This window comes from Pogoniulus pusillus, chromosome 18, assembly GCF_015220805.1.
Source record: "Pogoniulus pusillus isolate bPogPus1 chromosome 18, bPogPus1.pri, whole genome shotgun sequence".
In the NCBI taxonomy this organism is placed as follows: Eukaryota; Metazoa; Chordata; class Aves; order Piciformes; family Lybiidae; genus Pogoniulus; species Pogoniulus pusillus.
In genome coordinates this window covers 22610868-22622487 of record NC_087281.1, presented here as the reverse complement: position 1 = coordinate 22622487, position 11620 = coordinate 22610868, and positions in this window count along the sequence as shown.

Here is an 11620-nt window from a genome sequence, read left to right as displayed (position 1 = left end):
TCCCCACCGATTGCTGGCTTCTGAGCTTGCCGCTGTGGTAGTGCTGTGTTGCGAATAGTGCCTTACGTTCCGAGACCTGTGGGTTACTGACGTGCTGCATTGGTATGGTACTTGAATGCCACTCCAGAATGTAGCCCCGGGAGATCCACTGCGATCAAACCACATGCGGAACTGTTCCCTCGCCAAATTCTCGCGGAGGTCTGTCTGCCAAGACCCTGCGAACGGTAAAAATGATCGGCTTTGTGGCAGAGGCTCTGGACGACTGCCATGGCAGCTCCGGTGCTCTGCTGGCTGCTGCTGTGCAGGCGCTCCAGCCATCAGGGTGGGCGATGTCCAAGACATGAGGCTAGATGTCTTAGCCCAGTTTGACCTCCCAGAGCTGTTCTGAAGGCCGACAGCAGAAATGTGGTAACTGCCTAGACAGTGGAAGCAGGGACAGGTAGCCCATGAGGGGTATCGGAGCGCTGCCCTGCGGTGTAGGGGTAAGGTCAGGAGGGAGGGCTGGAGCTGAGCATGGCAAGGGACACACTAACAAAAAGGACTTCTACAGGTGCATCGATCAGCAAAGATTAAAGAAAATGTTCCCCCTCTGAAGAGTGAGAATGGGAAGCTGATGTAGTCCACAGCACTTTTTTCTCAGTTGTCACTGGCATGTATAAATATAGGTATTGTTAGTTCCTGCAGAGCCCTGCCCCTAAACTATACACAAACTAGATAGATTTTATGTATGGGTTCTTATTCAGCCAGGAAACCTTCACAAGGATAGTAATGGGCAATTTTAGTAATTCAGGGAAATGAAAAAGGCTAAGCCACAAAATAACTTTACCCCACTTCAAAATAAAAGGCAGCCCAGAGCCCTAGGGCTGGCAGGAGATATATATATATATATATGTGTGTGTGTGTATATATATATATATATATATATATGTACTGAGTGCTCTCTGCTGTTCCCCATTCAAGCCTGCAGGGGTGGGAGAAGTAGCTTCTCGCCTACTTCTTCCCCCATTCAAACCTCTGCAATCAGAGGTGGGGGTAGGGAAAAGAGTTTTGTGTCTTCTTTCCCCATTCAAACCTCTGGAGAGGAGGATGGGGAAGGCAGTTTGGAGTGCTCTGCCACAGGCCTCAACCTGTTTGGATTCCTCTGTAAAGCCTAGGCTTCTTTAGTATCGTTTCTTTGTTTCTGGGCTTGGGCTGTTTTTGTTTGCTTGCTTTAACTTTCTTTATTTAACTACATACAGGGATGATGACAAGAACATTGCATCAAGAAACTACTTGCACTTAATGCAAATGTGTCACTTGCTTTATTGTGTCTCAAAACCTTTAAGGCATTTGGTATCAGTCTCCTAACAAGAGAAGATCATACACTGCTAGAGGAAGACTTGAAGGGATAAAAGGAGTAGCTCTCAGGGCACCGTGAAAGTGTAGGAAGAGACAAAAGATAAGGAGATGAAGCCTGATTCTGGATCAGTTTTGAGGAGGAAACTTGGGACAATGAGAAGGAATGAGAATATTACATTATGGGATTAATAAAGTATGCATTTGTGTCTCATGCCAAGCAGAAGCAGTGACAAATGAAACTGCTTCATAGGCTAGATGGGGAGTTCTTTCTCTTCATGCTTCATGCTCTGTACCCTAAGTTTTGCATGTACTGCATGATTTCCTCAGTGCACCTAAAGTATATGTGGATTGATGTGAAGGAGAAGACAGTTTCACAATGCTGCTGAGCATGCCTAACAAATAGGAGACTTTTTTGCTATTTGGAATTATTTTCCATATTTTCTCATTGTCTGTGACTCTGACTACAGTCTTCGTATGAACACCAGCAAGCAAGTCATTCTGTTTCTCTGCTTTCAGTACATTATTTGTAAAGACATTTGTTATCATTTCATAGAATCAGCCAGGTTGGAAGAGAGCTCCAAGATCATCCAGTCCAACCTAGCACCCAGCCCTAGCCAGTCAACCAGACCATGGCACTAAGTGCCTCAGCCAGGCTTGGCTTCAACACCTCCAGGGATGGTGACTCCACCACCTCCCTGGGCAGCCCATTCCAATGCCAAGCACTCTCTCTGCCAACAACTTCCTTCTAACATCCAGCCTAGACTTCCCCCGGCACAACTTGAGACTGTGTCCCCTTGTTCTCTTGCTGGTTGCCTGGGAGAAGAGACCAAGCCCCACCTGATTGTCTTTTTTAAAGTGATTTTGGTAAAAGAAGGAAATCTGTTGTAATTCTTTTTCTAGGGAGTTCTTAACCAGCTGAGATCCAGAAGGAATTTCACACAGAGGAAACACTGAAGGAGACAGGATATTCTGCCCATGCTTACCTGAAATAAGGTGGAAATGAGTAGATTTTTAGGAGCTGCTACATCTGATTCCATCATACAAGAACAGTGAAGGATTGAGAAACACACCTTTGCTCAAGTATGAAGGTTTTGGGTGCCTCTACATCCTCTCAACCCACTTCCCCTTCACATTACACAAGTGAGAAACCCTTTGTCTGCTGCCTGGACTGTGCCAGTGGAGGGCAATCTAGTGCTACTTTTGCCACATCTTGCACAGAGTTTCAGTTCAGCATGTACTAGAATGTGAACAGGTGTTTGAAACAACCAATATACCTTCATAGGACCTCATTTTCCATTTAGAAGTCGTTGCAAAAATTAAGAATGAGAAAGCATCTGATAGAAAAACTTTAATAGAAGTTGCTGAATCTGAAGAAGAAAGGGTGTAGTCCAGGCAGGTGGCCTTGTAAGAACAAGATCTTGGAGAATGATGGAGCTTGAATGGAGATGGGTGATTCTTGTTTAGACAATGATTGCAATTGAAGGACCATAGGGAGCAAACCAGGATTTGAAAGAAGAAACTGAGAAATGAGAATGACCAAAAAAGTATTTACTTTGTGCTTCAGGTTGCTGTGCAGTTTTGTTGCCAGTCAACATTATGAATGAAATAGGACCAGATTGGTTCTATTAGGGGTCCAGGTTGGGGTAAGGCCTAGAGAGAAAACAAGAGCTGGATGAGGGCTTATGTTTGGTCCTATGCCAAAAAACTATGCACTCTATGAGTACTGAGGCAATGACCCTTCTAGAACTATGAGTGGGATGCAGAGTTTTTCAGTGAAGAAAAGGAGAACTGAAAACCAAATCCTTGAAGTCACAAAAATGAGCCAATTGCTCAGATAGTTGAGACAGGACTCTGCAAGTCTGACATGGCAGTGTGTAAAATGGAACTGCTGACTTCACTTATTCTTCCAGTCTGAAGACCTTTCTGTTTCCTACGAAAAAAATAACAAAAGCACACAACTTAATTGTAATAAAAAACCTACTCTCTTCTTCCTAATGTGTTGTGTTGTCTTTTATCCCAGTATGGTAGTTTAAGGCTCATTGCGATATTCTAACAAGAGAAATGGGTACTTTCCTGGGAGTTCATTGCAGAATCTGAGTGAGCAGGACACTGGTTGTAAAAAGAAAATAATGAGAAAAGTCTGTATCATTCACTGATTTGCTAAGAGGAGGTATAAAAAGCCACCGTATAAACAATTCTGTCTTCTTGGCACTGGATCTGTTCACTGTTCCTTTGCTTCTCTTTCTAACTCCTCCACTAACCTTGACTGGCAACAGGTGAGCTTTGCTGGTTGTATACTGCCTGGGAAGAGAGAGAGGGTGGCATTGGGAGGCTCAGGGGGGACCTCACTGCTGTCTACAACTACCTGAAGGGAGGCTGTAGCCAGGTGGGGTTGGTCTCTTCTCCCAGGCAACCAGCAACAGAACAAGGGGACACAGTCTCAAGTTGTGCCGGGGGAAGTCTAGGCTGAATGTTAGGAGGAAGTTGTTGGCAGAGAGAGTGATTGGCATTGGAATGGGCTGCCCAGGGAGGTGGTGAAGGCACCGTCCCTGGAGGTGTTGAAGCCAAGCCTGGATGAGGCACTTAGTGCCATGGTCTAGTTGACTGGCTAGGGCTGGGTGCTAGGTTGGCCTGGCTGATCTTGGAAGTCTGTTCCAACCTGGTTGATTCTATGATGATTGGCCCCTCCTGGGCTTTTCTTTGTCTGGAGGGAAAGATTTGATTTCTGTATTATTTCTAAGTCATATATAATTGTAAATACACATAAATATATTTTGTATACAGGCTTGTAAATTTAGCTTTGCTGTAAAATGCAGCTTTATCTTACTTCCAAGCCATCTGACCTCATCTGGTAAACTTTACCTGGGGGGTGTGTGTGTGTGTAAGTTCCTAACCCACCACACCCAGAACATGATGTTTCCAGGCAGAGTGCTTTGTAACAACAGCTGTTTTTCCCCTCACTTTGTGCTGATGGAAGTTAATGCATATAATGCTTGGCAATGGAAAATCAAGCAGCACGAATGTGGACAATTATTTTGTATAGAGTACCAAAATGTGTTTCATGTCATGTGTGATCAGAAACTAAATACCACTAACTAGTCTTTGGAAGAATCCTTTACTTTTGGGAAGTGGTGAAAAAGTCTTTGTTAGGATAGATGACGGGGGAAAAGCAAGCAGTCAAAGAGCAGTGTTTTAGCTGCTCTGGAAAGGGAGTCACTGAGCCTTGGAAGAGAGTTCTGCAGAGAAGTTGGTCATAGCTTCTGGATTGTCTCAATCCTACCACAAGAATGGGCTGCTCAAGTGTTGTGTTCAATTTTGGGCACCTCGTTACAAGAGGGATGTGGAGGTGCTGGAGCCATTGCAGAGGAGGGCAAGGAAGCTGATGAAGGGCCTGAAGAGTAAGTCTTACAAGGAACAACTGAGGGACCTGGGGGTGGTTAGTTTGAAACAAGAGGAGACTGAGGGGAGGCCTCCTTGTACAGCTACCTGAATGGAAGTTGTGGAGAGGTTGGTGCTGGGTTCTTCTCACAGGTAAATAGTGATAGAACAAGAAAGAATGGCCTCAAGCTGTGACTAGGTAGGTTTAGATTAGATATTAGGATTTTTTTTCCCCAACAAGAGTGGTCAGGCATTGGAATGTGCTGCCCAGGGAGATGGCTGAGTCACTAACCCTGGATGTGTTTAAAAGTCATTTGGATATGGTGCTTGGGGATATGGTTTAGGGTGCACCTTGCATAGTAGGGATATGGGTTGGACTTGATGATCCTGATGGTCTTTTCCAACCTGAATGTTCCTGTGATTCTGTGAAAGGCATAATGAGACCAGACCCCAAGTTGTTCCACGATGAAGCCAGTGAATAAGCCCCCATTTTAGTGTGCTGATTTTCTCACTAAAGCAGTGTATTTCAGTACTTCTACAAAATGTTTGTGGAGTAAAAGTTAACCAGCAGTGTCCTCTCCTCCACCCTGTAAAGAAAAGGAGCCTGAAATATTGATTTTTGATGCTCAGCTGCTTTCCTCATTTTTTTCCACCGTATCTTGGATCATATTCTTTCATATTGTGTATCTGCATGTAGCACTGTAGTGCTGCCTATGAACATGCACAATTTTAGGTTTGTTTTTACAACCTATCCCCTCCCTTCCTAAAGGTCTGGTGATTAACAAGCTTGAGTTATAATGCTATTGCTGCACATTCACAGCTTCAGGATCAAGAGATGCTGATGAGATACTTAAAATGTCAAAACACAGATACACAGAAACGAGGAAACTGCACCCTACAGAAGATCATTGTTCATAGGTACAATACTGTATAGTGTCTGCTTTCAGTGATGTAGGAGCAATCATTTAATCTGCCTTCCCAGCCCTCTGGATCTAAATTAGTCTCTTGATAGCTTTGATTAACCTGGCCCACTCCAGTCGTGTAATGCTGGGTTTGCTTCTAGATAAGCAGCTTTTGGTTCGTTGTATTTGGACTGTTTCCCACAAGTGGTATAAATGTGTCCTTAATGCTTCTTACAAGTTTGTTAATAAGATTAGAAGGATGATTGTAATATTTGTTGATTACTATCCACTCTGCTGCTAATCCACGGTGGCGGTGAGGAAGTGGAAGCTCACAGCATGGATTCGAACGTAAAGCTCAAAGAGTAGCACTTGTTAACTTTCAGCAGCTTATGTATTTTATTCTGCTCATTGCTAATTAAAATTCTTACACAGAAAGCTTGCTTCACCCTCAGCTTGACCTGCCTCATATGATGCCCTGAGGTGGCAGTTTCCTTGAATTAGGGTAGTTTGGGCATGTGACAAGTATTCTCTGATCACCTTCCTTGTTGTGAGTCTCTAATAAGCAGCTAGCACGCAAGAAGAGCATTAATGTTCTTATTGTGGTAGTTCTCTTGTGTGAAAACAGAATGGGTTTCAGAGGAGGGAAAATAAGAGTGGGACTAGTTCTTACTGCAGAGATTCCTTTCCATTTGGCAAGCAGCCCTTTACATTTACTCCTCTGCATTTTTTTTTTTCCCTGCTTTAACTTTACTCTTTTCTACTCTGTAGTGGTTCTGGGCTTCACCCACTCCCCTCCACCCCCTAAATGAATACATGCAGACTAGGCTCAGCTGGCTGAAAATTAAGGAATGAAGCTTTCTATTTTACAGCTTAGCACAATATACAAGCAGATCTTTACAATGTATTACAAATATATACAACTATATAGAGTAGTATACCACTTAAAAGTAGTATAGAAACACAATACCCTTCCCACCAGTCAGAGTGCCCAGGAGGGGCTCCCAACCACCCTTCCGCCTTCTTTCCACTCCCATCTCTTATCCCAGAATCTGCCTTACATGCCAGGTGAGTTGGAAGATTCAGCAAGATGGGTTAGAAAGCAATGATTAGTTGGGTTATGTGCCAGGTCAGGCAGAAGCAGTTAATAGGGAAGAGGCCAGGGAGAGACACTGACTGCCTTATCTGTGTTTGTGTCTTTGCATTTACACATCTCAGCAAAGCTATGAGTGAAATAGACATCACTCAATTTTCCTTTTCACAACCAATGATCTATTTTACCTCATTAAAATATTCCAATTAGCCTCAAACCAGCACATACTGCCATTCCTTTTTACTTGTGAGTGTTCCCTGACATCTCTTTCTTTCATACACAGGATTTTTTTAAACAAAACTTATGTAAACTAAATTTTGACTGGGATATAGCAATGATCAGGTTACTTTTATGGCAATTGCAACTGCTCAAACTCTCGTGTTACCAAGACCTCAAAAAGTAGCTTGAGATTCAGATCAGTTGGTGCCACCTGCCAAAGGGCAGAAGGTAACAGTAAGAACAGACTTGGCATTGAAACTCAGGTTTTTTTTCCTCCAAATCACAAAAACAGTAATAGGGAAAACAGGAATGGGTTGTTCCTCCTCAAGCCTATATCTGAAGGTACTTGCAGAAACCAAACTACTTCTAGGTCTCCGTTGTGACATGCAGATGTCTCAAGAGCTCTACTCACTAAGTCCTAAGTTCTCTACTCAAAATTACCACGGACTGCTTCCAACTGAAGGTATGAATGCGGAGTGCACCTACCCTTAGCACTACTAGTAGCAGTAGTGTCTTACTAGAAAATTCTGTCAGGAGCCTGTGGTCTTTGGAATGGGCTGCCCAGGGAGGTGGTGGAGCCACCGTCCCTGGAGGTGTTGAATCCAAGCCTGGATGAGGCACTTAGTGCCATGGTCTAGTTGAGTGGCTAGGGCTGGGTGCTAGGTTGGACTGGCTGAGCTTGGAGGTCTCTTCTAACCTGGTTGGTTCTATGATTCTAAGGAAGGTTATTTATTCTGAAGTGATTTAAAAGCAATTTGTTCTTTAGTTAAACCTGCCACTCAGTTTCCATCTTAAAGCCTGACCTGAGTCTTAAAAAAAAACAAAAACAAACAACATAATAAAATTCCAATCTGTGCTTCAGAGAAAGAGGAAACCCATCTTTGCTCTTGAAAATATGACACATTGACCTGCTCTGCACACATGGTCAAGTGTAAGAGCAAATTTGCTAGTCAAAATGCAAAAATAAAACTGAATGTAAACCATCCCATTTCCTGCCCTCAATACAAAACAGAGTATTTCCCCTGCAGACTTGATTAGAAACATTTTTCTGATGGGGAAAACAGTTAATGATTTGAATTATACTTGAGCTGATATGATTTTATTTAGCAAAGGCTCTATGAAAATATTATATTCATTTCACGTTGCTGTGGCCAGGTTGGATGAGGCCTTGAGCAACCTGCTCTGGTGGGGAGCGTCCCTGCCTACGGCAAGGGGTTGGAACTGGATGATCCTTGAGGTCCCTTCCAACCTAGACCATTCTGTGATTCTGTATCAGCTGGCACGGCTGCATCATTCGTTCCTCACAATAATAAACACGTATCAATACGACAGACAGTAGAAGAAATCACTCTGAGAGAGTGATTGGCATTGGAATGGGCTGCCCAGGGAGGTGGTGGAGTCGCCGTGCATGGAGGTGTTGAAGCAAAGCCTGGATGAGGCACTTAGTGCCATGGTCTGGTTGACTGGCTAGGGCTGGGTGCTAGGTTGGCCTGGCTGATCTTGGAGACCTCTTCCAACCTGTTTGATTCTGTGAATCCAGAGGTGTTGGATTTTCTTTTCTGAAAGGATCTTTCTTCATAAGCAAGTACAAAATGCAACTTGAAAAGTTAGAGCCTTGTGAGACTGTTATTATTCTTTGATGTGATTAGTGCTGTGTATTTTTATTTTAGTGTTAGGAACTTCAATAAAACAGATAAAATACAACGAGTTGCTGAGTCGTGTTTATGCCAGTGGACAGCGTAGGCTGGAACTTCTGGAGTTAGCGATCTGGTCCAGCGCTGCGCTGCAGTAACGTGTGGCAGCAGCAGGCACTGGGTGTCACTGTGTCCCCACACAGGCAGCTAACCTTGGGCTCGCTGTGTGAAGGAAGCAGATGCAGATCAGCGGCTGATCACGCATGCCGTTAGTGTGGCTTTTTATGCAACTGTCGTCTCGCTTGGTCTCTCCTCTGTACAAAACTCCTAAAGAACCTGGAATTCTGCATACTGAACCGTCATCGGTCAAAAAACCTGCAGCCAGCTAGGAGGTAGCCCTAACAAAAAAGAGAGAATGCTTCTTTTGCACTGGATGCAAACTGTAGCTGTGACTGCTGGCACTAGCACGGGTGTAGTTAATTCTCTGTCTTTTTGTTTGCAGTGCAGTGGTGTGCCAGCTCGCTGCAAGCTAGAATGTTTTGGTGAGAAGGACTAGATTACAGGCTGTGAAAGGAAAACAGTGGTGATGTCTGCTTCACTCGTAGGCTTGCTGAGGTGTATAAGAACAGAAAGCAAAACACAGATAAAGGCACTTCTCCTGCTGGGGAGCTCCGAGCTGCATCTCTCTCTCTAACCTCACCCTACCTTTTTTTTTTTTTTCTTTCCTAATTCACTTTGCTTCCTAACCCCCTGGCCAAGCCTCCATCCTTCCTTGGGACTGGGGTAAGGTTGAGAGGGGTAGGGGGAAGGTGAAGGGATGGTTGGGAGCCCCTCCTGGGGACTCAGGTTTCTGGGAGGGCTGTTGTGTTTCTGTATTACCTTTTCCCTTGTCTATTTCTGTCTATAACTGTATCTGCTGTAAATATCTGCTTGTGTATTCTGCTAAGCTGTAAATAAAAGCTTCATTCAATTTCCAGAGCTGGCTGAGTCTAGTCTGGGTGATTTCCAAAGTGGGGGGGATAGAGGGGTAACACCCAAACCATCACAAATGGCTACATACATTTTGTCCAGCCCATGAAAGTATTGTCTTATTAAAACCTCACACCTTGTTGCAGTCAGACAGTGTTCTCCTTTGAAAGATTTGTAGTAGCTACATGGGAGCTATAAATATCAGCTTCAGCATGGAATTCAGCAGTTCAGCCTGTGAACAACATGTGCTTCAGAAGGAAGTTATTTCTTCAGTGAGCATTGAAAAAAAAAGATTGTGGCATAGAACAACTCAAAGCTCTCATTTCCAACCCTCTATTTCACCAACAGCTTTCACTGTGGCTGAGGAAACAAAGGCCAGGATGACTTTTAGGCTCTGGACAGACCATTGTACATACACATTATATCCCTCAAATACTTCTCCATCTATTTAGGTTTCACAAGACAGCATAGTTGTCAGTGAGGATTACCATGCCCTGCTTGCAGGGATGGCAAAACTAATCTTACCCAGCACCAGCCAACCTGTGTCTGAGCTGTGTTGAGGTCCTGCCAGCAGGGACTGAAGGGTTGTTGCAGGATTCACAGTGTGTGGAGCAGAGGCAGAAAGAGTTGTTGCTCTCAGAGGAAAAAGTATCCTGCTTACCATGGTACTTTGTAGTCCTCACTGGAGAGTCCAAACATGAGAGTGACCTCTGATGGTCTTTTTGGTTTGTTTTGTTTGTTTGATATGATTATGTCACATATTGTTGACATGAGCAGCACACTTGCAAGGCTCAAAAGAAGTATGTGGTGACACTTGCCTGCCATCTGTGGACATCAGCCTTGGCAGAAAGTATTAAGACTGACAGGTTCTTCTAACTGTATGAAATGCAACATTTCTTAACCCTTGCTCCAATGGTTGCCAAAGAGAAGTGACAGAAAGTGCCAGTAAAGTGGTTTCTTATTTAGGGCCAAGGCCTGGAGCAACCTGACCTAGTGGAAGGTGTCCTAGTCCATGGCAGGGGAATTGATTTTTAAGGTCCTTTCAAGCTAAACCATTCTATGAATCTATGGATCAATGAAATTCAGACAGCTGATACATTCAGCTATCCAAAGCATCTGTAATAAGACAGACAGCTGTAGGTGTCAATGACAATGTTTTGATTGATCAATTACAGCAAGAGAGGCAGGACAAGAGAGTGCAAGGTCCTGCCTCTGGGTCGAGGCAATCCAAGCACAAATCCAGACTGGGCAGTGCCTGACTGGAGAGCAGCTCTGGGGAGAGTGACCTGGGGGTGCTGGTGGACGAGAATCTCAAGATGAGCCAGCAGTGTGCACTTGCAGCCCAGAAAGCCAAGCAGAGCCTGGGCTGCAGCAGGAGAAGTGTGGCCAGCAGGGCCAGGGAGGTGATTCTCCCCCTCTACTCCGCTCTGGTGAGACCCCACCTGGAGTACTGCATCCAGTTCTGGAGCCCCCATTACAAGAAGGATGTGGACGTGCTGGAGTGTGTCCAGAGAAGGGCAACGAGGATGCTCAGAGGGCTGGAGCTGTACAGAGGGCTGCTGTAATAGCAGCATCCTCATCCTTCCTTTCTGACACCCGGCAGAGGCAGGTGCTGTTTGGCCCTTTCCCAGCAAGGTTTTGCAGGGATGGAAATGAGAGGAGCAGTCCTGGTGGTGCCAGTGATGCTGGATTATCTTCTTTTGTCAGGCAGGCCGAGCAGTGGACCTTGCTTGCTCTCTGCAGATGATGTCACCAGCTGCTGTAGCCCAGAAGCAGGCCTGTGAAGCCAGCAAGCAATTAGAGGGATTTCTCCTGAATGCCTTGTCAAGCGCTCTCTTCTGCAACCCACCTTTCTGCTCACACACTCTAAATCTGGAGCCTTCAACTCCTTCCAAGTCAACTCATTTTAAGCTTTGCCAGATCTGGCCAAAGCTTTAGGCTTTGGACACTCCTGAATGTCCTGCTATATGAATTGTCAGAAAAGCAGGCAAGGTTTTAAAGGAAATGTGGCTGTGATTTGGGACACGCTTGTTGAAACCAAACTGTATCCAAACAGTATGTTGCTTTTGACAGATCAGCATTTTCCAGTG